The 25,315-nt window shown below is 40.7% G+C and overlaps 1 long non-coding RNA gene across 1 annotated transcript; it reads left to right on the top strand.

Annotated features, from left to right (window-relative positions):
- Window positions 1–269: 269 nt before the first annotated feature.
- LOC141766252 (uncharacterized) lies at window positions 270–25,054 on the top strand. The gene is made up of 3 exons (XR_012593603.1): window positions 270–1,520; window positions 1,634–1,898; window positions 24,840–25,054. It is a non-coding gene; the product is annotated as an uncharacterized LOC141766252 (long non-coding RNA).
- The last annotated feature ends 261 nt before the right edge of the window (window positions 25,055–25,315 follow it).

Here is a 25,315-nt window from a genome sequence, read left to right as displayed (position 1 = left end):
TCTTCAGATTAGCATATAGACCTGAATCTGAAGGCCTTTTAATCAGAAACAACAAAGCATGATGGCCTCGGTGTGTCCAGGGTGATAAATAATTCTGGGCCTTATCAAAACAATCAAAATCACATGAGAGAAAAATGAAATACTGACGTGACAAAGTAAACATATATTCATTTCTATGGGAAAAGAATATGCGGCAGCACATAGCTGCAGCACTGTTTATTTTCATTTATGAAGACTTTCAATTCAAAACAAACTGAAGTTATTTTAGTTTATTTTGCTGCCAATAAACAGCTGGGGGGGAATGTTGTTCTGCAGTGACGCTCCGACTAAAAAAGGTATTTCAAGTCTCCTGAAATCTACAGCGGTGCGGCTCACACAACGCTGCCATGCTTGAAGAGTGACTCCTCAGAACTGAGTCTAAAAAGGGAGCATTGAATATATATTGGTTAACATCCTTTAACGGCAGCTACAATTAATGTGTGAAGCTGTGCTTGAATCCCACTTTGTGCCATACACCTGCCAATCACGGTGTTTGTAGAGCCAGATCACAGTGTTGTTTTCCTACTGTATGCAGCTATGTATTTACTTCCACTGGTGTAGAAAAGATTGTATTTACTGGTTCGTTTGAAGATGAGGCGGAGCTGCGCACGCTGTGCAAAGACTCGCAAATTGCAAAAAGGAAAAGGAGAGGAAAAAGGGAATGTGGGGTAGCAAAGAGGAAACTGTGTCTTCAGTATTTGTGTGTGTGTGTGCACTGAAAGTCAGACCAGGCAAAGTGTTCCCACCCTTCAGTTGGTGCAACTTCATCATCAGGGTGACTAGATCTCAACAAACCAAATGTGGGACAAAGAGTGTGTTTGTGTGGGACAAGGGGACACGTTACCAAGGCTGAGAGGTAGTCTTAAAAAAATGTATAATGTCAGTCTAACTTAAATATCCTTTAACCCCTTATCTTATAACATCTCTATGCGTTGCCCGAATGCATCCATAGATCGGCACATCTCCTTTTGAGCCTCACGTTTCTTGTGAGACTCACATGAACTGTGTCGCTTCATGTCGTATTCCTCCTGTGTGAAATTGAAAAATAACTGGCAAATTTCACAAAAAAATCGGAGAATCTCCTTCCAACGGATTATAAATACTTATAAGTAGTTTCACAGTCTTTGTTGTTGCTGCTTTACCTTTTCTTTGTGGTAGTTTCCATCATATTCTGCCTAAATCTGCACATTTGGACATAGTGTAGCAAAGACGGTGAAAGGTCAACCTGCACTTGACCCACGTGTGCGCAGTTTGACAGCAAACACACCCGCCACCCTGCTTTCTTCACAGCCATTGGATAAAAGCCAGATTTAAAAAAACCATCTGTCCTGTAGTGGTTTGACTTTTGAAAACTAGAGCCAATGAAACTGTGGGACATCTTGCTTGCTTGTCTTACAGGAGAGGAATCTGACGTCACTCTCTGCAGCTGTAGCCCAGATAGTGACCTCATAAAGATCCTGTATGTCACCTGAAACAAAAAGGTGAAAATCTGATATTATCTGACATAAATAAATTAGTCTTGAATATCTAAAAATCTACCCAAAGTGCTGTTTAATTGACGTTCAACATCTCTTTTCTCTACATGTCTAAAAAGAAGCCTTCGGTGAGCGCCGTGGCTCGTTCTACAGGGAGCCTCAGCAGTTCAGGCCTCGCAGCTCTCCAGTGGTTACAGCCGTGTATCCAGAGAGGTGCCAATCCAGACGTCTCATCACCTTCCTGAGACGGAGCCCACAGGCCCTCACAAGTCCCTGGTTAGGACATGCTGCCGTCTTTTATCAATGTTGACCAGCCAGACTCCTCGTGGCTCCCGCACAGCTGCATCTGGGAGCTCCTCTAATCCCTCTTCTTTGTCATCTCAGGTCAGTAGATGCACTACATTTCCACCTTGAGAATTACGACAAAGGAAATACTCTGAGGGTATGTGAAGAGGACTTTTTTCTGTTGATGAGTTCAAACTTTGTTTCTCCTGAGATTCAAACACACAAACAGCGTTCATATGTAGAGGGATCTTCAAAGAGGACAAATTAAAGAGGGGGTAGGCAGTATATTTATGGCGTCATTGGGCAAAAATTCCATAATAGCCTTTCAGCATATTGTAATTCACGTGTTCTGAGAGAAAACTAGACTTCTGCTCCTCCTCATGACTCTGTTTTCAGGCTTGAGAACATCTAGCCCGTGACGGGAGATTTTGGCCAATCACAGGTCATTTCAGAGAGAGCATTCCTATTGGCTGTGCTTCGGCTGGTGGGCGGTGCTTGATATTTCCTCAACAGATCTCAACATGTCTGCTGGGTCACAAATGTTCTCATTTTACAGCTAAACAGTACACTACAAGATGATTCTGAAAACATTTGAGGCGAGAAATAGGCATTACAGTATCAGAATATTGATTCATATTTGATCAGCGCTGCCTAGTTTGACCGTTTGATCGGAGTTTGCGAATGATTGACAGCTGCTCATAGACGGCAGGCTCCAGCTCAGCTCTGATTGGTTGTTTTCCTCCGGTCTGTGAAATCTTGCAGATGCCGTTAGGAGCACCGGAGGACACAGAGGCGCATGATTTTTTTTCCATTTTATAAAAATAACGTTGTTAATCATATTTGCTCCATTTCTACCCACTTCAGCTTTAAAGTCCATTTTGTCAAAAAATAACCCTGCCTTGATATAATCTTAGTTGACATAATTTCAATTATTCCCAGGCAGCATCAGGGAGGTGAGGATTAAAAAGATAAAACATAGGCTTTTATGTATAGGCCACTTTGCTAATTAGATGGATTAAAACGTGCTCTGCGAGGGGAATTAATTTGCAAGTGAATGGCAGTTAGCAGGCAAACGCGTATAACAGATGACACAACGCCCCCGAGGGTATTCCATGGTTAGTTTGGTACAATTTAGAAATTACACAACTCGTTTACTAAATAACAGGCTCATTTTTCCCTGAACTGCATTCTCCAGCGCCTCTCTGTCACTTGACTTTCAGATGTGTTGAAAATAGGTTAGTCTATTCCAATGAATGGAGCCTCCTGGTAGTAGCACTCACTGCAGTAATAGATGGCCATTTATAATTCATGAGGTGGCTAGTCCCCCAAGTTAATTTTGCCCAAGGCACTGTTTACTTCTGCTTTGTACTTTGTTTAAAGTCAGTTGTTGACAACTCTTGTACATGTCAAACTATCACCGCTAATAATTGCTTAAGGAGATAGAACTTTTGCAAATGTTGGTTCCACCAGAGGTATATTCGCCTCGCCCTATGCAGAACTTCTTCAGATGAATTTTTGATTCATCTCCTTCTCGCTCTTGACAAAAAGTCCTCTGTAATTCAAAGCAATAGCTGTAAGAGAAATTATAAAAAAGAATAATGTAGTATGCGCTCCATAACATCCTAGTTTTCATGTGAAATAGGAAACGTCTCTCTTACCCCCTCTCCTCCAACACCACCCCCTCTCTCTTTCTTTCTTTATCTCTGACTTTCTTCTTTATTTCTTTATTTTTATTTTTTGCATATTGACCAAAGAGGGACGGTGCTGGTATGATGATGACTGTCACACACTGCGGATTGACAGAATCTATTGTAGGAGAGTGAGGGCCTTGGGCGCTACCTCTGTGGGTCAACCTCGTTCCTCTCTCTGTGCAGATAGCGACATTCTCTCAATACAAGCAGTCACTTGATTAGTGCCAATTATCCAGGCTGTCACTTTCCCTGGTGAGGGTGGCCCAGGATGCACCCCGTCCCCCACACTTCCCGTCTAGAGCGGACGTGCACTAAAAGTCTGCGCTCATAGCTGTAGGCTGTGGGAATGATTTCGAATGCAGAGATGGGGGGAATGAAAGAAATGCGGGAAGCAAGTTCTGAGTTTGACAGTGTGATAGCATTGACTTCCGAGACAGTTACAAGGGGAGTGTCATTTCTCCCACAAAGACGTCTCCCCAGGGTTGCTCCGTCTTCCATCAGTCAGTCAGTCACCATCTTAATATTCAGCTGTACACCGTCTACAGGACCCAACTGGGTTACATTCACTAAGGTATACAAAATTCACTTGTAAGTCTTGTTGGTTTTTAGTCTAAACCCGAATTTTAATATGAATGTGCTCAAATGTAGCACAAGTATTAACAATAACAGTAATTTGTCTAGAGCATAATTCAATAAATTTAGGCAGCCTTGTGAATCCTGAAGGAGGAAGGCCATAAATCTGCGGAGCCAATAAAATCAAACCTATAATCCAAACATGTGTTAACAGCTGGTGCCAAACCTGAACAAACACACCACACAAAGAGGGCAAAGTTAACTAATATGCCTCGAGAAACGGAGAAGAATGCAATCATTATAATCAAATAACAAATTCAAACAAGGGTTTTTTTGTGGGCTACTAAACAAACCTTCCTTTTCATGTGTTAAATCTGCCTTTATTTAGTCAGATTAAGCTCATTATCAGCTCACCTGTACTCAGGTTCAGCCTCTCTCTGCAGTCACCACTTCTTGGTTGCACTGCACTATTTTTCCTGGTTCCAAAAACACAACCGCAGTGTTTTCGAGCCACTCTTTAAACAGCGCTGCTGTGTATTTACTGATCTATTTCTCGCTTGCTTTTATGTTGTTACTGTGTCTCTTGTAACTTCTCAGTATTCAGCAGCAGAGAAGTGAGACGCAGAGCTCCTCTAAACAGCAGAGGTTATCCTCAGCGTGGATGTCTGCAGGGGAGTAAACACCATTGGAGCGCGAGTGAATATTTTGTATGAGAGCGTATTAATTATTCATGCCCGCTTCATTGTGTATGATGATGTGTCAGGATGTTTGCCAATAAACAACAATATTCCTTGTAGGATTGATCCAATATGAAAAGTTGTTGAGCTAGTTCCTCTCAGTATGAAGAAAGTCTGACGAATGCAGTATGTGGGAGAGCTGGCACTAGTACTTATTTATGGAAATATCAATATTGTATCATAACGCCGTATCCTCTCCTCTTAGTATAAACAACACAATCAAAAGGGTCCTTTAAATCTGGACTGTGAGATTAATGTGAGGATTAAGGAAAACCGCGGTATACAAAGCTGTGTAATCAAATCGATTTGAAGCAGGAAGGTAAACTGGGTCAGTGTGGTGCTGGGATTTTGTGGATTGGCAGAAAAAAGTACACACAAAAGAAAACACAAAAATAGCCTGCACGTTGTTTTGAAGTGTTTATCCTGCTCTTAAAAGGAGGCACTAACTAAGTGCGGCACGCCCCAGTGACACTGCTCGTCATTGGCTCTTAGTGCAGAGTGATCCGCCTGTCTGTGGGGGGATTTCTGCTCCCTTTCATGGTAGCGGTGCCCCCGCCGCCGTCTCCCTGTGACGCCCCAGGGAATGCATCACCACGCTGGCAGGACAGCAGGCCGGCACGGGGCGTTATAATTGCCATCTCCTCCTAGTACACATTGTGCACCGCGGAGCTCGGTGATTAAATCAAAAAACTCCTCTGCATCCCGGCTCTTTACCTCGCAGGCAAAAACAGCAGGCTCCTCTGGGATGGGGTCATCATGGCCCCCTCTGTGTTCTGTGATCTCTGTACAAAAAACAGGGAGGGGGGTGCAGCCTGCTCACTATTATGTACCACTGTTGAAAAAAAAAAAGAACTTAATGGGTGTTAAAATCGAGATTTGTCTAAAGATTTCCGTAGTCGCAGCATTCACATACAGTATTGAAATGTTGGATACATATTTGATTTAGTGAAAACTAAGAGCTGAGGGTGAACAATGAATCGCAATTTCACACTGTGGAATAACACAACTCTTTTAATTATTATTATTAACAGGGCTGTTTACGTTAACGTGATAATAACACGTTAACGCAAATTCGTTTTAACGCCACTAATTTCTTTAACGCAACTTGCGACTTTTATATTGTAGCCGGCTCAGTTTTAAAGCTAGAGTGAAGATACTGGTATCATATGAAACTAGAAAAACCTAAGGAATCCATTGGTGCCAACCTTGTCGTACTAGCTTGCTTGCAAAGGAGGCTAAATAACGCTCCAAACTTGCGCTCAATTTTGGTGAAAACCTGGCATGGCCATTTTTAAAGGGGTCCCTTGACCTCTGACCTCAAGATATGTGAATGAAAATGGGTTCTATGGGTACCCACGAGTCTCCCCTTTACAGATATGCCCACTTTATGATAATCACATGCAGTTTGGGGCAAGTCATAGTCAAGTCAGCACACTGACACACTGACAGCTGTTGTTGCCTGTCCGGCTTGAGTTTTCCATGTTATGATTTGAGCATATTTTTATGCTAGATGCAGTACCTGTGAGGGTTTCTGGACAATATTTGTCATTATTTTGTGTTGTTAATTGATTTCCAATAATAAATATATACATACATTTGCATAAAGCAGCATATTTGCCCACTCCCATGTTGATAAGAGTATTAAATACTTGACAAATCTCCCTTTAAGGTACATTTTGAACAGATAAAAAATTTGTGATTAATTTGCACTTAATCATGGACAATCATGCGATTAATCGCGATTCAATATTTTAATCGATTGACAGCCCTAATTATTAATATTTCTATTAGACACGTCCCCTTTTCATTCCTGTTAGTTTGAACACATCCTCGATCATTAGCATCCCGATTTCAACGTGTCTGTGATCATTAAAATACGGATAATTCACCTGAAGCCATAAAGAAAATTAGACCCGGGTTTTAAACAGAGTTATCGTCCTCGGACAACCTGCACATACACATGAAACAGACCATTATCACTTGGGTTAATGGCTTTGTTAATTTGAAGACATTAACAACTGCTCGCCTGTCCCCAATGAATGTGTCACACAAGGCGGGCCTTGTATTGTTAAATGGGTTGCTAAGTAGATTGATTCCTTAGCTGCAAAGCACAGCAGTGATGTAGGCACGCAGGTTAATTAAACATTTACACACAAACACCCAACAATCTATTGTACTCCTCTAATTTATGACATCAATATGCACTTTCATCAGGATTATTTTTTTTTTTTTTGAAAGAGGCATATGTTTGCTCGCTCCATCCTAATTGGCACCATGCCGGTTTTACTGCGCTGCTGTTTTTTGAGGGGTGACTGGGACTGTTTAGATCGCAGCACTCACCCATAATAGGGACATATCGGTCCCTCCACTGTGCAGGGAGACACTCTGATAAAGATTCACCTGCACCCACACCTCCACCTCCTCTCCCTTTCATCTCCGGCACCAAACGCAGGCAGAGGAAGCATGAACGCTGATTCCTAATCAGCTTTCTCTCTCTCTCTCTCCACATGCCTCCACCTCTCAGCTCTCAAACACAAATGCAAGTGTACACATTTGTACACACACAGTCCACCACAGAGACTTCCACACTTAAAGCTCTGATGAACAAATGTAGAAGTGAGCACCACACCTCTTCCAAAAGACATGTCTTCTTATTCTGAAAACTCTTGGGGTCACGAGGATGGGAAAAGTTCTTTTGCTTTTTTTTTGTTATTTTTCGAAGAATTTCTACGTTTGTGAGTGCAAAGTGGGATTTGGGCCAGAGGCGTCGATGCTTTCCATCTTTCATGTATCCTCTGCTGACAGGGAGGCAACAAGGGAGCAATCAATCACCTTTCTTTTCAACTTTTCTTTTTGGCCCACATATGTGTCGGTTAATTTGTTAACACTGGGGTAAAAAAACCCAGAAAGACGCTTTTTACTTGTCTTTAGTGGTTGTCTAAGTGATGGAGCATAACACTCCTGCACTGCAGCAACAGTGATGAATTCCAATCATCACTCCATATGCCAGGCCTCATTAGCTACGGATGTGTTTGCTTACAGCTTCGCCTAAATACCTCAAGTACTGGATGCATGTTGTTTTTCTCTCCCCTTTTAAGTTCTCTTCCTCACGCGCACACACACACACACACACACACACACACACACACACACATACACACTGTGGAAAAGCCTTTAATACACTTGCCAACTGTGGGCCCTTGGTAAGATTCCTTGAGGGCGATGTGTATCCACAACAGTGTCTCTCCCTCAGACATGTGGCATGGGTAAACAACACGGTTAAGCCTAAAACAATGTGTGTCCCTGATGACTGCAATTATTTATGAAATCAAACACAATTCAGCTCTTCGCCAAGTGGGACAGCTCTCCAGATCACTCAACAAATCTCCACTCTTTACCGCTCATAATCATCTTATTACAGAAAGCACCCTGTCATCTTTACCATCAAAAAGCCAGTAATCGATCGTTTCTTTATTTACGGCGTCCAAAACCAAATGGAACATGTGTTGAACTGTGCTTCCTCGAGGCCGTCCCTCCTCAGGCTATCCTCTGTGGATGATGGCTGGCTGAATTATTCAACCCGAGATGTTACTGCTCCTGACCGGAGGAGCAGCAGCTCCGAGTGAGAAATGCCAGTGTCAGGACAGTATGCGTGCTCTCGGGGCTTTAGCCTCCAGTCAGCAGCTGCTGCAGATGGTATGCTCACTTTGTCATCTCGCTTTCTCAACGCTGCTGCTGCTGCTGCGTGTGAAGAGCAATTAAACCAACAGCGCCGACGCAGACAAGCTCATTTCTGTTTCCAAAAGGTAAATTAGAGAGGTGGAGTGAGGGACGGGGTCATTCAAATCTCATTCATCTCTTGACTTTAAAGAGTCTCATGACTTTCATCAAACAGTCAACTCTGCACACCTTTAACACAACCAGTCAGACAGGTGCCGACAAGCTGCTGTCGCCCGGGAACTTTCATCGATGTTGAGGTCGCTGACCTCTGTCCTGTCAGTGATTCTCTCTCAAGTTGTTTAATTTGAGTGTGTTCACACCTCCCTCGTACTTGTAAGTACAACAGAGCGGCGTGCTTGTACTTCATGTATGACTAAGACCTTAAATTCAACAACACTAGAGCTGACTGTTTCAGGTTACTGTTGCTATAGCTGAATTATTAGTAATAGAAAAGATAAAGGATAAAAATTCATTATAAGAAATTCACCCGATTTGACTGTTATCAAGCCATTAAATAGACGTCAGTCACTATCAGCACTATAGATGTGGGTCAGTTTGGGTTAAAATAACTACAAACACAAAGACAGCGACACAATGTTGGTTTCACACTGGATGCAAACTCCGGTCTCTTGGGTGAAAGTCCTGTGTTTTTGTGACCTCCTCACCTTATGGAGTTTCACAATGTCTATACTACAGCGCCTGACAACTGCTTCTGCTCCTGTCGTTATTACTACGGTCGCTAGAGGTCACTGTCGTGTTCTTTTATACCTTCTTTCGGTGATCTACCATATGGATAGATGAGAAAACCTACTAGTTGGTGTAGTAGACCCCTATCGACCCACATCTATGGGGCGTATAGTGACTGATAACGCCTATTTAATAGCCTGATCGGCTGAGAAATGATAAATATAGGTAACGAGTCACTAAAGATAATGTGCGTCATGACCGAGCAGGACAGAGTTCACCATCCTGTGTTTATATTATGCTGCCATGCTTCATTTTTAATCCCCCCCCACCAGAAAACAACACAAAATAACTTGTAATACTTTGTAAATAATTATCATGATGCGCATTAAAAATTCCGCCAACAATTAATCAAAAGGAAGGAAGAGCTGTTTACGCAACATAGTGTGAAAATCTGTGGACCGACACAGTAAAGAGATACCCTACATTTGAAGCGCATAGATTCAAACCCCATAAATCACGAGCGGAAGATAAATATGGGAGGGCGACTAAATTAAATGGTACTTAGCCTTGTGAAGTGCACTGTAATAGATCTAAGGAGGGGGTTAAGAGAAAACAAGGAGGTGCGCGTCCTCCCTTCTCCAGCCAGCGGTTGTAACCCGCGATGATCTCCCTTAACACAGAGGAAGCCAAAGATCATAACAAGACCTAAAACATATCTCATTAGCTGCATGCATACCTCTCCCATCATCTCACAGTGCCCTCCCTGGGAATATAGAAAGAAGGCTTTGTCTGCTCTGTCCCCAAGCTCTTGTCAAAATCTTCTTAATTATGATTAATTACATACCCACAAAGATTTCCTCCACCAAGTATACAAATAAGAGAACGCTCTCACTAAACACTACATTATTCATTAATTATAGGGCTGTTTGCAGCAAAATAAAATTCCTGCTGAGAATGTATCGCTTGTCACAAGAACAATGCTTTTTCGTATTTTCACAACGACTTGAAAAACATATCCATTTCTTTGCAAAGTATATGCCCTAGCTGCAGGCTCCTCTGCATATTGGAGGTTTTCCCTCTGTGGGCTCAATTGTTATGGATGCTGTTTATGGTGCTGCTATGACAAGTGTGAAGGGCAGGCGTGGTGAAAGATGTATCGCTCGCTTATCTGCTCGGTGTCTGAATATGTTATAGGATTGTAAATGACCCCGCGACACCTCACGAGTCTCACAACAAGCAAAACCTCTTTTCTTTCCATTTTATTCTCTATGATAACTTTTTGACACAAAGTGACAAATACATGCTCGGGAGCCTAAATGTCTGTAAATTCATTGAATTTGTGCGTGTGATGGTGGTTGTGATGGTGGTTGTGATGGTGGTGGTGGGGGTGGGGGGTTGTTATAAAACACTTCTTATGAGATCAAATTATTTTTTTGTTGTGCCAAAATTCCCCCACTCACGATAGAAGTTTGTAGAAAGTCGTGGAGCGAAAACAGCTAACTGTGAGCAAAGTAGCAGGAGTGAGTGACAAGAGGCAGACTAATGATAAGGTTTATAAGTTTTGATAGTTTTTACGGCCTCCTCGTGGAGCTGAGGCACATCACTGAGATGTGCTCTTGAGCTGCACACAGAGAGAACAATATGCCTTTGAGACACACTCGCTGCACTGAAGCAGCCGCGTCCTTCCGCCTCTTGCTGCATATGCTTTATAGCCGACAATAAACCATTTTAGTGCAAAATAAATTGGGATCGTATTGAAATGCTGGCGCTATATATGTCATCGAAGACATACAGTTATTTTTTAGCAAAGCTGGGGCGTAGTTTATCATCGTGTGAGTGCTGCGATGGGTCTGTTCCACATCATTGGCTTCTCTTGCTTAGTTAGATTGTGAAGGTCAGAGTTCTCAAGCCTGTTATGGCTGTTTAACTTTGGAGAATTATCACAGTGGCAGGACTCGGCTGATATATGCTGCACAGTCAGTCCCACCTCAGCATATTGTCTCTTATCCATCATGCCTTTTGAAAGCCATTATTTGGACCGAAATCTGCAGACAAAGTGGATACTGAAACATTTGTATTGAAGTCTTTATTTGATAAAAAAAATGTGCATGGAATTTTGTATTACACTGAACATAATGGAAATAGTTTTCCACGAATATGATCTTTGTGGTTTGTGAAAATTATCTCATGATCTATTTTTTTATGTTAACACATATTGCTTGAAATTCCCCAATAAGCAGATAACCAGAATTTGTAGAGATATTGCATGTTTGTTTGAGCTTGTACATCAAAGTGAAGCATATTTTAAAGGAGTACATTTAGAACATTTATATTGACATTTATTCAAGATTCAAGAACTTTATTGTCATTATGCAAACATAATGAAATTGCATTTGCCCTCAAATGGTGCATTGTATTAAAAAAAGACTACACACATACAGTATATACAAGGAATAAATAAGGCATTAAAGGAGATTAAAGATTGGTAAGAAATATCAGCAATAAAAAGTGCAGAATCATGAGCAAAATGGAGAAATATGAGTCAAATAAATTAAATAATGCTAAAATACAACTAGTAAGTGTGCAAACATCAGCAGCAGCAAACATCTCCAGGACTTCTCCTTTAAAAACATATTCAATTATCCAGACTAGGGGTGTCACGATATACCGGTATTGACGATAACCGTGATATTTAAAAATGAAATATTGATATCATGTTAATAATATTGATATGATAATATCGTGTAAACAATCCAGCGCCTCTTAAATGATTTTATATGTACATTTATGGTGACAGACTCTCTCTCCACCTCCCTACGCTCGTATTTTGAGTGTAATTAATTTGCCAAAAAAAGAGACAAAACACACAATGAACAAAGTTAAAGATGAATTTGACTGTTTTTCTATAAATATTGCAATAATATCATTATTGTGAATTATTTTGGTCATACTAATGGTGTAGTGAATATCTGATAATCCAGTCTAATTAGTCTGCCTTTTCCAATTAATCTGCCTTGGTTGTGTCAAAATCTCTGTCAACATTTCCTAATACAAAACTCAGATTAACAGAAACCTTGGAACAATATATATTTGAATACTGACATTTTCTGATACAACTATTTGGCTCTAATTGCTTTGTTGAGTTGTAAAACTTTGCAAACATAATTAACACCCCGAGTAAATGAAGATGGTATTAGCACACAGCACAATGAGAGAATTACCATAAGAGAGAATTTAAAAGTTTCCCAAATGAGAGCTTGAGGGGAGAAGTCTTCTCCCCTGAAACGGCAAGGTGACATTTTATTTCCAACTGTTAATTGATGTTCTGCTGATTAGAGCACATTTTATGCCGAGGACCGGGGGGGCTCTATTTCTGTAAGCTATCAGTTTGCGGGCGAGGATTGCAGCAGAGTTACAAGGCTTAGCTGAACCCCCAGAACTTTTTTCTGTATTGCATCAGAGATCCAGTTTCCTCTGGGGAGATAAAAAAAAACTGCAGATTTAGAGAACAGAAAAGTACAATTAGTTGTATTGTGTGAAAGTCTGATACTTACAAAAGAGTGACAGTTTTAGTACTTTGGTAAAGATTCATATTTATATTGTAGTTGTACAAACTGGTAGCAGAGTGTATTATATAGTCTACACGCTATTGTATTGTAAAATTGATGATATTAGTTCACTTATAAACAAGCCGTGTCATTAATCACTGCACAATATTTGTTAGAGCAAAGCAGACTAATAATTCAAATCTGCAGCATGACTTATTTATGGAAGTGTACAATTGATAAAATGCCAGGAAGGAGTAATCTTTTAAAGCACCTCTTACAAAAACCTCTTTGTCAGAATAATCAACACAGTCTGCATAATTTACATTACTTACTTAGATGCATGTGCAGCCTGAGCTTAAAGTAAAGAAGTTTGTTTTCTCATGTTTGTGCCTATTAGCCACAAATTAATTAATCTACCATCCAAAAAAACCCAATTAAGCCACGAGCTATATTAATACATCGCCCATTTCCCAGAATGCAGAGGAAGTACCACGGAAGCACTATTATTTTCACAAACATAATCACATTTTGTTGCAACAGTTGCACCCGAGAAAATGCCTTGAGTTTGTGTTGTAATGTATTCTGAAGGCGTCTGAAGGAGCTTGTTTGGGTAAAAAAAAACCTGAGCAGGGAGTAAGTTCATGCAGGCTGGTTTGTTTTACTGCCACTAGGTGGCGAGGTGATCCTCACAGGTCCCCATGTGGAGAGCAATAATATGCAGCTATAAAGTACTGATGAGGCGGCTCAGTGAATACTTATGAAGAGTCCCTGCATTAGATTCACTCTCACAACCTTGGTCATCTTATTCAAAACGCTCTCAGTCTGGTTTATAGCCCATGTATAACGACACATCCCAAGCACCAATCATATAATTACCAACGTCTCCAACTCGAGTGTTCATTCAACTCGGCTTCCTTCAGTCCTTTCACATTCCTCTATCCATCAACGCTGTGAAAAACTCCAGCTCCTCCATTTAATATTGTTTGTTTTGTTGTTTGTCAACACAACAGAGGAGATGTGCTTTTCTAAAGCGCAGTGTTAAAGAGGCACCCCCGAAGAAGAATACACACAGCGTTGCCATGGAGCCCATTGATGTGCAAATGTTTTCATTTAAATATTTTTAAGAGGATCAGCTCAGATTACGCCAAAGTTTGACAGAGATAATTCGATGGCTTGTGTAGCAGCTTTGTTTGTGGAGACCATCATTCAGGGCACGTCAGACCACCTTCACAAGCCACATAGCCTTTTTAATGAAGTTTACTTTGAGAAATAGGCCAGAGCTAGTACCTTTTCTTCATAGCTAGGCTATGCTAGGGGAATCTTCTCAGACCTCATTGATGATGGGAGTTCATATCTTTTAGTCACGCAGCCCCCCGAGAGGCTCGATGAGTACTATTGCAATTTCCTGCTTAAAGAAAAACTTTTATTCCATTTAACGACTCTTGCGGGAAAAAAAACTGGCAACAAGCCGGTATCGTAGCATCTAGCGGATATATTTGCTCTTTTTCTTGCATTATAGATAAATGCACCATGGAGACCCCCCAGTATTTGGGACAAGGGAGAAGAGCTTAAATATTTATGCCTAAGCCTCTGGAGGCCCACTATTAGTAGTAAAATGTTTTACTTTCTGGGGCTGTCACTCTGCTCCGGCTCCCATTAACAACAGGGCTGACAGGGACCTCTGGGTCAAACACTTTGAGGCAACAAAAGGCCCTGATGAAATCACTCAGTGAGACCCAAATTACTTCTGTGTCATTGCTGAACAATATTTTCTCCCCAAAGCATTCCTCCCTCTGTTAACGCCATGACCCCGTCCACTGCATATGGAAGGGATTGTTTGTCTATAACACTGGGGGATGGAGACGAGGAGAAGTTCATGGACAATGTTCCTGGCTGTGTTAGCACCCCACAAGCAGCGAGGCTGCCCTCCCTCTGTTTTGTTGTGCTTTGTGGAAAAAGTTGATAAAAACAGGTTGTAAATGGAGATGGGCAGTTGGAAATGAACATGTTGGGGTGGAGCAGTGAAGCGGGAAATCCAAATATACAAGACCTCAAAGAAAACTGGCAAAAGCAGAGAGAGAGAGAGAGAGAGAGAGGGAGAGAGAGGGAGAAGCCCTGGGGACGTTGTTTATGACGCATTAAAATTCAAACTACAGGAGCAATTGAGAAAATTACCCAATAATTCAACACTGAATGTTGAGATTTCTGCATGCACTTTGGTGAAAAGCAATTTTAACTTAATTTTAAACTCTATGTGCAGTGTCTCAAAGTCATTTATCCCAACAACAATAATTTCTAAATATCATATATTCCAGACATTTTATAAAAATTAAGTGCAGATTTGTATTCTGTGTTACAAAAATATGAAAGCGCAGAGTCTGAATTCAATATTTGATGAGTCTTTATTTGTTGTGAACTTAACTGTTAACAAGATCTTATACTCAAAAGGTCTTCAGGAAATCCTTTAAGATGTATCAACACACGCACGGATATCATCCTAAAAGAAAGATTGGCAGTTGCAGCTTGCTTTCAGAGAGTAACAGTTAAGAGTGGCACAATTGGATGACCTGCAAACAGTATCAGAAAAGCCTGGAAAGGAATGAGCAGGCAGGGAAGCTTCAAATCCCCCCTCAACCCTAAGTGGGTGGTCCTTTCACTGTGGGTAACTGTGCAGTCGCCAGGCATTCGCACGGAGGTTTTTTTTTTTTTTTTAGGAGGACTGGCTCTCCAGACGCAACATTCACCGTCCCGGCAGGGCCCATACATCCACAGAATTAGATTCATGCTACACTGACTTTATTTAAGCTAAGAGTCCTGGCAGTGGCAGCGTTAAATGACAGCCAGTTCTCGGGGCCTTTTTCTCTGGATTAAAGGATGATTCAGGAGAGGAAGGCCGAATGGCTTAAGAAAGAATTCATTCAGGGAGAAAGAAGTCCATAGTTTATCTGAAAAAAGTAACTGAGACCTGCAGAGGTTGCCAAAGTGTATTGAACACTGTGGACATGTGTGAAGATTGACAGAGAAATATGCTGCAGCCCCTCGCTCCTCCCATCCACCACCACAGGACACACACACACACACACACATCCTTTCCAGTTTTAATCGTATAGAAGTTCACACGTGCATTAAAATATTCCAAAATAAAATACAATTAAGTGAAAGTCCTCCAAAAGGCCATGCAAAAGAATGGTAAAAATTACAGTTTTATCCCAAATGTTAAATTTTTTTGTAGTTATAAAATGTAATGTATTGATTATAATACACTTGTTTACTTTGATATCATATGATATTAAACTTACTTTTCTCATTCATAAAAGCTGCAATGTAGTTACTGGTTCCTTAAAAGCACAGGATCAATAATCAAATAAAAAAATTTGACTTTGGCATACTTTCTTCTCTCATTTTTGAAGTTAATTTACAATCAAACATCTTTTATTGCCTCTAAACTTTAACAAATATTTTAAATGGACGCGTAAAAAAGAGGATTAAGAAACAAATGGACAGATCAAAAGGTCAGAACAGGCAATTCATTGTATATTTTTTTCAGTTACCATCAATAAACACCCAAACTTTTCTGTCACTTTAACTTGTCTTGCTTCCATGGACTCTTTCTGGACTATTTCTGATCTGACTATTTCAGTCGTCGTATGGATTTACATGTACATGCACTTTTTCTATGAGCTGGCAGTTTGTTTGTTTTATTTTGTTAAATTCTGTCATGTCTATTTGTCTGCTTTTTTGCATTGTAAAAAGGAAAAATCTTTATAAATAAAATACGTTAAAAAAATCTTTTTACTTAACTTAGAAATTTGAACGATGATAAAAAAAAAACCAACAACCAAATTTATATTTAGATCACTTTTACTCTTAATAGCCAATATTTGAGTGCCACCCAGGCCTGGGAATGAAAGCCAGCCACCCTCCAAAGCCAAGCACATGAGAACTGTTTAAGTTGGCCCCACAAGTCATACATTTCAAGGATTTCAAAGAGAGCCCCAATTAAAAGCTACAAACATGTCTTTGGAATGCGAACTAACACAATTAAAAGTGCTTCATGAGTGTATTAGAGGAATAAGTTGTGAATTAGCACTTTGAATACACAAGGCTGTTTTCATTCCCCAACTCCTTTCACTCATTCAAGAAGCCGAGGGAGAGAGGTCTTTTTGAAGTCAGCCGGTTCTCTTTCTTTCTCTCTCTCTCCCTCTCTCTCTCTCTCTCCCTCTCTCTCTCTCTCTCTCTCTCTCTCTCTCCCTCTCCGAGCAAAAGAAGATTGAGTCAGCCTAATCTGCTCCTTGTACATTTGAATGTCTTCTGCAAAGAGCTCATCCTGGCTGCTTGATAAAGGCCCAGGTGCAGAGACAGTGGCCGTGCCTAACTTCGTCTCTGTGGGGGCTGTAAATCACGGGGGGAAGCCCACCCTTTGAAGATACAAGCTTGCCTCCCCGGCTGATTTGTGGCCAGAAGGGCAAGCCCTTTTCTCCAGGCCCTGCACAACGCTCTCGCCAAACCAGAGAGCGGTGTCAGAACTAAGGAGGTAGACTCATAACTCGCCGATATGCTCGAGGACCCTCAATCAAGCCGCACAACACACACTCTCCATGCAGTGAGAAAGAAGAGCTCCTGACTGTCAAAGGTCAAGTGGAAGGAGACTCGGGTGACACCGTGGGGATTTAGTCACAGTTCGGAAAATCGTATGCAAACAAAAATGTTTGCTTTGCTTTCACGAGAAACATCAATAATGACTGTTGACGAAGTTCCAGGTGTTGAGCGCCGCCGATGGCAGCGAGAAGAGATTTTTTTAGACAGGTCATAACTCTCTTTTTGCAAGTCCTCAATTAAAGAATGAAACAAAAGACAAAGCTGTGAATCTAGCACGACCTTTATACTTAAAAAGGCTTGTAATTCATTTAGCGCTGCAGGGCTCAGACATAGTGTCAATCATTTTTGCATTGAGGCATTTTTCACAAGATGTTCATCATCAAACTGACAACATTGTTGGGGTGTGAGATAGGTGTTTAAATGACTTGCATGTTGCCAAATCCAAATTTGATTTATATATAAGCACAACTGACAATGTCACATTGAAGACATCACATGTAGAAAATGTGACTCATTTTCTTCTCCAGCTCTTTATAACAAGGCCAAAGCCAGTAATCCATGACGCACACACACACACACACACACACACACACACACACACACACACACACACCAATGGCCCTGCTTTTCATTTGTCCACTACAGTGCCATCTAATGATGCCAAAGAAAAGAAATTAGTCGACCATTGCACGCTCCCTTTGACCGAGTCATTAAGGTGGCCAGTGTGGAGCTAAAGCGGAGCCCTGTGAAGCTCACTGTGACACACAGACTTGCATTCCTCTGTTTGTTATTTAGATCCTTATTTACACTTGTTGTCAGAGACAGCCTGGAAGCACAGCAGTGGCTTCCTCCATAGGCTGGATAACAATGAGCTGTAGGGAGCAGCCCAGCGAGGCATTTAGCCCGGCCCTGCCCCGTCTCCAGAATGAAGGGGAGAGGGAAGTTTACTGCCCGTGAATCAGAGACTTTCACTCCCCAACACATCGACTCCTTCCCGTCCCGTTGATCTCTGCCCGACGGCTCGGTCGATCATACTGTCAGGGTGGAAGAGACCGCAGTTTGATTTCAGCTCTGAAATATACCTTCAAGTCTTGAAGCGAGTCCAAAAATCAGAGATAGAGCATAACTGTAAGAATGAGTCATTCTTCTCATCTGCTCTACTTTATACTTTACAGAAAAGAAAGATGGATGCAGCAAGCAAGTGATGTTCATTTGTGGTTCTTAAAGTGCTGCCCTGGCTCTTTCATCATATTTCATCACTCTGCGAGTTAGCTAATGAATTTAATGACCCAAAAAAAGAAATGTAAAATGAGAGGAACACCACTTTTTCAATGCATCATCACTAAAAAAAAAAAACAGCCACACAAACTAGGGCTTCTTTGCACACAATTTTGGGAAACTCAACGCTATATGAAGATATGATATCAACTATTTGGGGAGAGCAAGACACTGCCGAGTTAAATCGACACTTTACTTAATGGGAAAAATAGTATGTGGCATATTTTATTACTTTAATTAGTAATTGATAAATTAATTGTAGCTAGAGGACCCACAGAACCTTGAAAGCTTGTTTAATGACACCACCTTACATCATTCATAAAGAACCCCATTTCCCAAGAGTATTGGCGACTCTTATCATTTAGATTAATGAAGTGTATGATAAGAGTACACAAAAATCACAGTTTAAAACGAGCCGTGTATGGGTGTGTGCGCCCATTGTAACCTTTTTGTTTGGCGACTTCCTGAGAAGACAAGCAGTGTGTTCGGAGGTATCAGCAGCTGTGTGCTACGTGCCTCTGATCCAGGCAGCTATTGACTTCCTGAGATTTGAATTAATTACTTGCTTCACAAGAGAAACTGGATTGCAGTGGAACCCCCTAAGAAGTCCACTCATTCTTAGGAAACTGCCCCATGGACTTGCAGATGGTTTCACTGAGATGTGCTTTCCCATAGAGAACAATTATACAGGGGATTGTGGCGCTGGCATAAACCTGGAGCACACAGTCTCCATTCTGAACATTTCAAAACAGCCATAGGGGAGGTTTGTGACTTAACATAAATTAGACCACCAGGGAATGGGGAGATCTGAAGTGGCGGAAGGGCAATATTACAGATAAATGCGCTGTGCTGAGAGCTCCTGCACCACAGAAGAAACAGAAAATTACACTGTGACACATTGGAATCAGATAATAACCACATTAAAGCCCTTTTAATGTTTGGCAAACGTGATCGCTGCACCCTTTTCTGCAAATGGAACTCGATGCTGGTTTTGCCAATTCCTCCTCATGTGTGTTTTCAATCCAACAATGGCGAGAGCAATTAATGACATGAAGAAAACAATTACAGTTGATACTTTCGGGGCCGGTGTGTTAGTCTGAAAGGGATTAAGTTGCTGCTTGCGTTTGTATTCTTGCTTACTTTCAATTGGCTCGAGGCCCTGTGTTTGGTCTTGTCAGTGCCAGCGGCCCCAGTGAAGAGTACACTTCAGCTGTGATGAAGGATCCTGGAACGCAGAGGTTACCAGTGGCTGCTAATTAACCTCACATTGTGTTCGCTAACAAAGAAACAAAGGAACAAAGTGGAATTTCAATGCAGGAGATTATCACAATCACAATGAGCGTAGTGCTGGATCATGCACTTGATAGGGATTTTCACACTGGCCACGACAACATGAGATTGGATCAAAGACAGATGAAGTTACATTAACAAAACAATGCAGCCTTGTTATGCAATGACAAGCAGCCATCTGGGCCTCCTCTGGTTTAGGAGAAGCCTCCGAGTGTGCAGCTACACCAGAATCTTCCTCTGCCGCAACTTCTTCTGCAAGATTGCATTTGATTGTGAGAACTTTTATTGCGGCTTTGTTCTGTCAGAGAGGAGGTAGCATCCTTCCTCAAACACATCAAGACAAAGAGGAAACGGGCTGTGTGCTCTTCGCTGGTTATTGTTGCTTCTGTTTCTGTCCCACTGGCTGAATGGCAATTACTGCTGACTTCCTATCCAGCGCAGAGTCTGGGACTGCTGAGGGTGCCCTGACCCTCTGGTATCCAGAGGGGAGAGACAGGAGCTGTCAAATCTCACACCTCTCTCCCTGCTCCCGTGGGGAGTGCTCCTCCAGCTGCTGCCCCCACGGGGCTCGCTGCACACTCCCACTAATCAGCTCCATCTCATCTCTGGGAGGAACTAGCCCCAAGTGGATGTAGGCCCTTTTCTCACCTCTGCTACCTAGCGCACCTTTGAAGTCCTGCGCAAGTGTTAGTTTATGGCTGGAGATGGTACGATAAGATCCCAAGGAAAGGTGATAAATTAGCTTTTCGTCCCACATTTAAAAGGGGGAAATAGCAGGCTGCTAGAAAATCCACAGAATCTGTTACAGATCTAACACCTAACAGCTAAAGCACTCGAGAAGCGAAAACATTGCGGTGTCAAATCTGTTAAGTACCTTCATTAAAGCAGCTTGTTTGTATTTAGTTTGCTTCCCACACCGAGGTTCTGCATGAACAAGCATTTGGTCAAACTGTAGCTGTGGGGTAAGTAAGTATATTAGGATAAATGTATTATCTAATATGCTGCTAGTGCAACAGATATATACTACAGGACGTGCTGGGACAGAGCACCCACCTTTTGCTCTCAGAACACACCCTACACAGGCATGCCAATTTAAACACTGGAATAATGTTGGACTTAGCAGCAATTAACACAATAGAATTAGACACGATCGGCCACGTGGAAGAGGCAATAAAAGAGTCCAAACCCTACTAATTTTAATCCCACTTTTACTATGAAATGAAGAAGACATGTGAGTCAGATGTAATGGCTGGAGGTTGACAGGGCTGGAGCCTGAAGTTTGATGCACGAGTTTCTGTCTCACCTTGTCTCAACCCGCCCAACACTTTCACACATTCAGGAGCCAATAACATGAGATCCATCTAAGTACACTTGTACAGAGACGGCGACATGTTGCATCACATATTGTAAACTGAAAAACATGTCAGTGACTGTCACTGTGTTGTAAAACCAGTGTCCTATCAAGGGAATATGACATTTAATGATTTTTTTTTACAATCTGTACAACATATGGTGCTCTCTATCCAAAGACACTCTATTCAGATTGGGAAAACTCCACAGAAACAGTTAACACAAGGAGAAAAAAAAGGAATAAGAGCAACAGAAGAGGGATAACTGTTTGCAAAATGTATTTCCACTTAACATTTTAAAGAATTCCAATGTTTTTCTGCATGTGAAATGTTTATCTACAAACTTGTTTTTCTGCTGACAATGTCAGAGTAGGAACTCTTTCATTTGCACCCCGCCTGCGACAATATGCATCCTTATCTTGAATAACAATTATCACCCCATTTCCTGGAACCATTAGATCTTCTTTACGACGCTACCACTTCCATCTAAGAACTTAAATGTTCCTGTCTGCAGCCTCGAGAATATATAGAAAAAGCAATTCTTAAAAAATATACTTTCACTCCTTTTTTGTGCTGAGCTGGAGCGTGAACTGAGAACCTTTAAGTTTATGACATAAAAAAAGTTTGATCACAGTCTAAATCTACGGCCTGCTGTAACTTCCACGCAGCCACTGTCTGCTGCAGCTCAGTGGAATTTCGCCGCTGCCACCCGCTGACATAATTTGTTTCACAGTCACCACCCAGCAGCATGAATCAGATGTTGACACTCTAATTTCATGCACACATGGGTGTTTGGCTGAGCCAGCCTTGAGTGCTGCTACATCCCCCTCCAGCTGCCCACTATACCTGACCTTTGCCCTCCGACACAGCCATGTAATGTATTTAACCTAGGAGTCACACATTATGACTGATGATTTAACCATATACTCTCATAATGATGATGTGCACCGTGAGGAGTTCATTTAGAATATCATTCCCATTGCGAGATCAAATAAAACAGATGGATGACCTCTGACAAAATCTTATGAATGGCAAGTTTTAGTACGAGCACATAGTGTCCGATTTATAAAAACAGTTTTAAAAGAATGATAGTATCTAAGAAAGTAAGGATGTTCACTCAGTAGCTCCTTTCTTAGCCGTCAGGAGAGCACCACGCTGCTGTATGTACCACTAAAATAAATCTGTTTACCATGGTCCACAGCTCCATCTGAAAATATTTGTTTTACTTTGTTGTTTTTATAAAAAAAAATATGTACTTACAAGAAATAATAATATATAGCCACTAGCCATGTTTCAAAATGTCAAAAGGCTTGTCAAGGATTGACACATTTGCAGAACATAATTAATGCAAGTTTTGTCTATCACTGATTATTATTTTGCTTCTTCTAAAAGTCAACGCTGACAGTCTGTCTGCGGTGGGAGAGGAGCTGAGCGGAGCTATACCTGGTGGTGTTTGTCCACGTCCTCATTCTGTCAGCTCAAAGAGCCAGCATAAAACTATTTTTCAACACTATAGTGACCGGATTACCGTGAACATATTCCCAATATCTCTCCTTCACAACAAACCTTGACAGCTTCTCTTATGAGTGAGCATAAATCCACAAGATAAACTCATAAACAAATAAGTTGTTTGTGTGCAGTGGAAGCCAGATAACGGCCAGCAATTTTTATGAAACACTTGCTTCCTCTTGACAAATATCCAAACAATAAACACATAGTAAATAACAGCACCCTGTCCGTATCAGCTCCCTACTTGAGGTTAAGTTGAGTTTATTGCGGAGGCCACTGCCTGCATGCATTAAGCAAATCATAAATTATACATGCTAATTACCTTGGGCCTCCACTTTAATGAATTATTTTAATTAAACTACAACATTGGGGTTTTGCATGTGGGTCTATATTTCATCCCCTGCCTAAGATGACCTTCTTCTTTGTCTAAGTGGAACATAGTTGAGAGAACAAGGACAATGCTGACTTGGATTATACAACTGAGTTCATACTGATGCTACTGAAAATATGGAAAACATCATCTGTATAATAGGCGGAAATAGCGAGAAACAGATTTTATTTGTCATGGGAAAGAAATGAGGAAAAATCTGGGATCATGTTTGCAGATAAAAAATGACTGTAGTGTTAGAAACAGTTATTGTTTAAAGGTTTTATTCATCATTTAAAAATGTTTCCAGACTATTTGATTCAGTTTCATGGCTGTCAGAGGAGTTTCCTATGGTGAGGTTTTAGTATGTGTTTCCTCTTTTTCCCACCTGTAACCTGTGGTTTCACACTTTCTCTCTTAGGGGTTAAATTCATCAGCACATTTGGACATTTTGTGCGGGAAAAGCTGTAGGTGTTTTATTTATTAGTAATGAACTGAGTGCCAGCCAAACAACGCCCTTCATACTATTGATGTGCAACATTTCCACAGAACATCCACGTGTTAAAACATAATTATAGGATGGCAGGATGTTGTAATTTGAGTATTGCATTTCTGCTCCATAATAGCACATACTACATCAAATGATGAGGTTATTTCACATTATTATTATTATTCACATTCTGGGAAAAGAATGACTTCTTATTCACAAAAGTTCTTTTCAGACATTCATCTATATGTATATTACATTAACATTTTATTTATAACAGTGCAATGCACACCAAATAAGACAAAGTTACACTGAAATCCAAATTGATAGAAAAAAAAAATTGCACAAGTATAAATGTATAGTAAATATATACATATTGTTGTTACAGTTGCTGGATTTCATAGCTTTTTTAAAATAAGTCCCATAATGTGGTTTAAATGTAATTGTAATGACCAGCAAGGAAAATAAAAATCTGATTCAAAATTAAAGCTTGTAATCTGCCGTTGCAGTTTCAATACATTTAATCATCCAGAGTCAGAATTAATGTTACACACACAAATGCACAAAGTGGGGAGAAAGAAAGAAGAAGAAGAAAAAAAAAAAAATCTAACACTGTTGTCCAAACAGTCCATGGGGGAGGGGTGGATTTAAATTCCAAAAGGGTCTTGCAGCTCGTTTCCTAGTTCCCCAGTCAGCAATGTGTTTGTGAAAAAATCAGTCTTTTTGTCTCGCTGAAAAAAGGCTAAATCTACATTGGTGGCCCAGTCTAAGTTTGCTATTCTTTGCACTTTCAATTCAAGTGAATGAGGGAGAATGAAGTGGCCCGAGACCCTTTTATTTGATCTACTCGATTGCATAAAGTGACGGAATTCTAATGTATTTGTTTAATACCCCGAAATAGGCTGTTGCTTTCTATAGGGGAGCCACATAAAGCGCGTTATTTATTTTTAATCCTGAAAACAAATCGGATAAAAGAATGAAAAATATATTTGGATATTTCTCAGTTTGTATTTATAAACCTGTTGAATAAAATCCACCCGCAAAGGAAAACATTATAAGGTCGAACAAAAAAAATCAGCATGACTCATTTAATTGCCTCTCTATGACATTTTTTAAGTCAAAAATATGCAACAACATTAATTCGGACACTGTGTGCAGCTTTTTCTAAATGTTTATTGTTGGGCTTAATTGTGTTTCGCCTACAGCTTGATGAATGAGCCCAGTTGTCTGCGCTGTGACCATGGCATCGCAACTCCATGCATCCTAATCGACTCCACGATTCATTTCTCTCTCCACTGCTTCTCTGCAACTCTCACACTCTGAAATCATACAGGTCTGGATACAACACAAATCAAAGTATTATTATTATTATTATTAATATTATTATTATTATTATTATATATTATAGTTGTATGAAAATTTCAAGTGATAAATATGTTCTGCCAATGCAATAACTGTGTTCTCTGATACCCATTATTAATAATAATAATAATGATACAAATAATAATAATGATGATAATGATAATAATAATATTAATATGTGACATCTTCTTAGATTAAATCTTCAGAAACATTTTTGATTGTTTACTTCACTTTTAATGAGAAAATATTTCGATGACCAGTTTTTTTTTTCCAATTCATTGCAGACTGTTTGCACACTTTTCAAAAGCACGCATGCTTG

This window comes from Sebastes fasciatus, chromosome 4 (assembly GCF_043250625.1).
Source record: "Sebastes fasciatus isolate fSebFas1 chromosome 4, fSebFas1.pri, whole genome shotgun sequence".
Taxonomy (NCBI): Eukaryota; Metazoa; Chordata; class Actinopteri; order Perciformes; family Sebastidae; genus Sebastes; species Sebastes fasciatus.
This window is presented reverse-complemented; position numbering and strand designations above follow the sequence as displayed.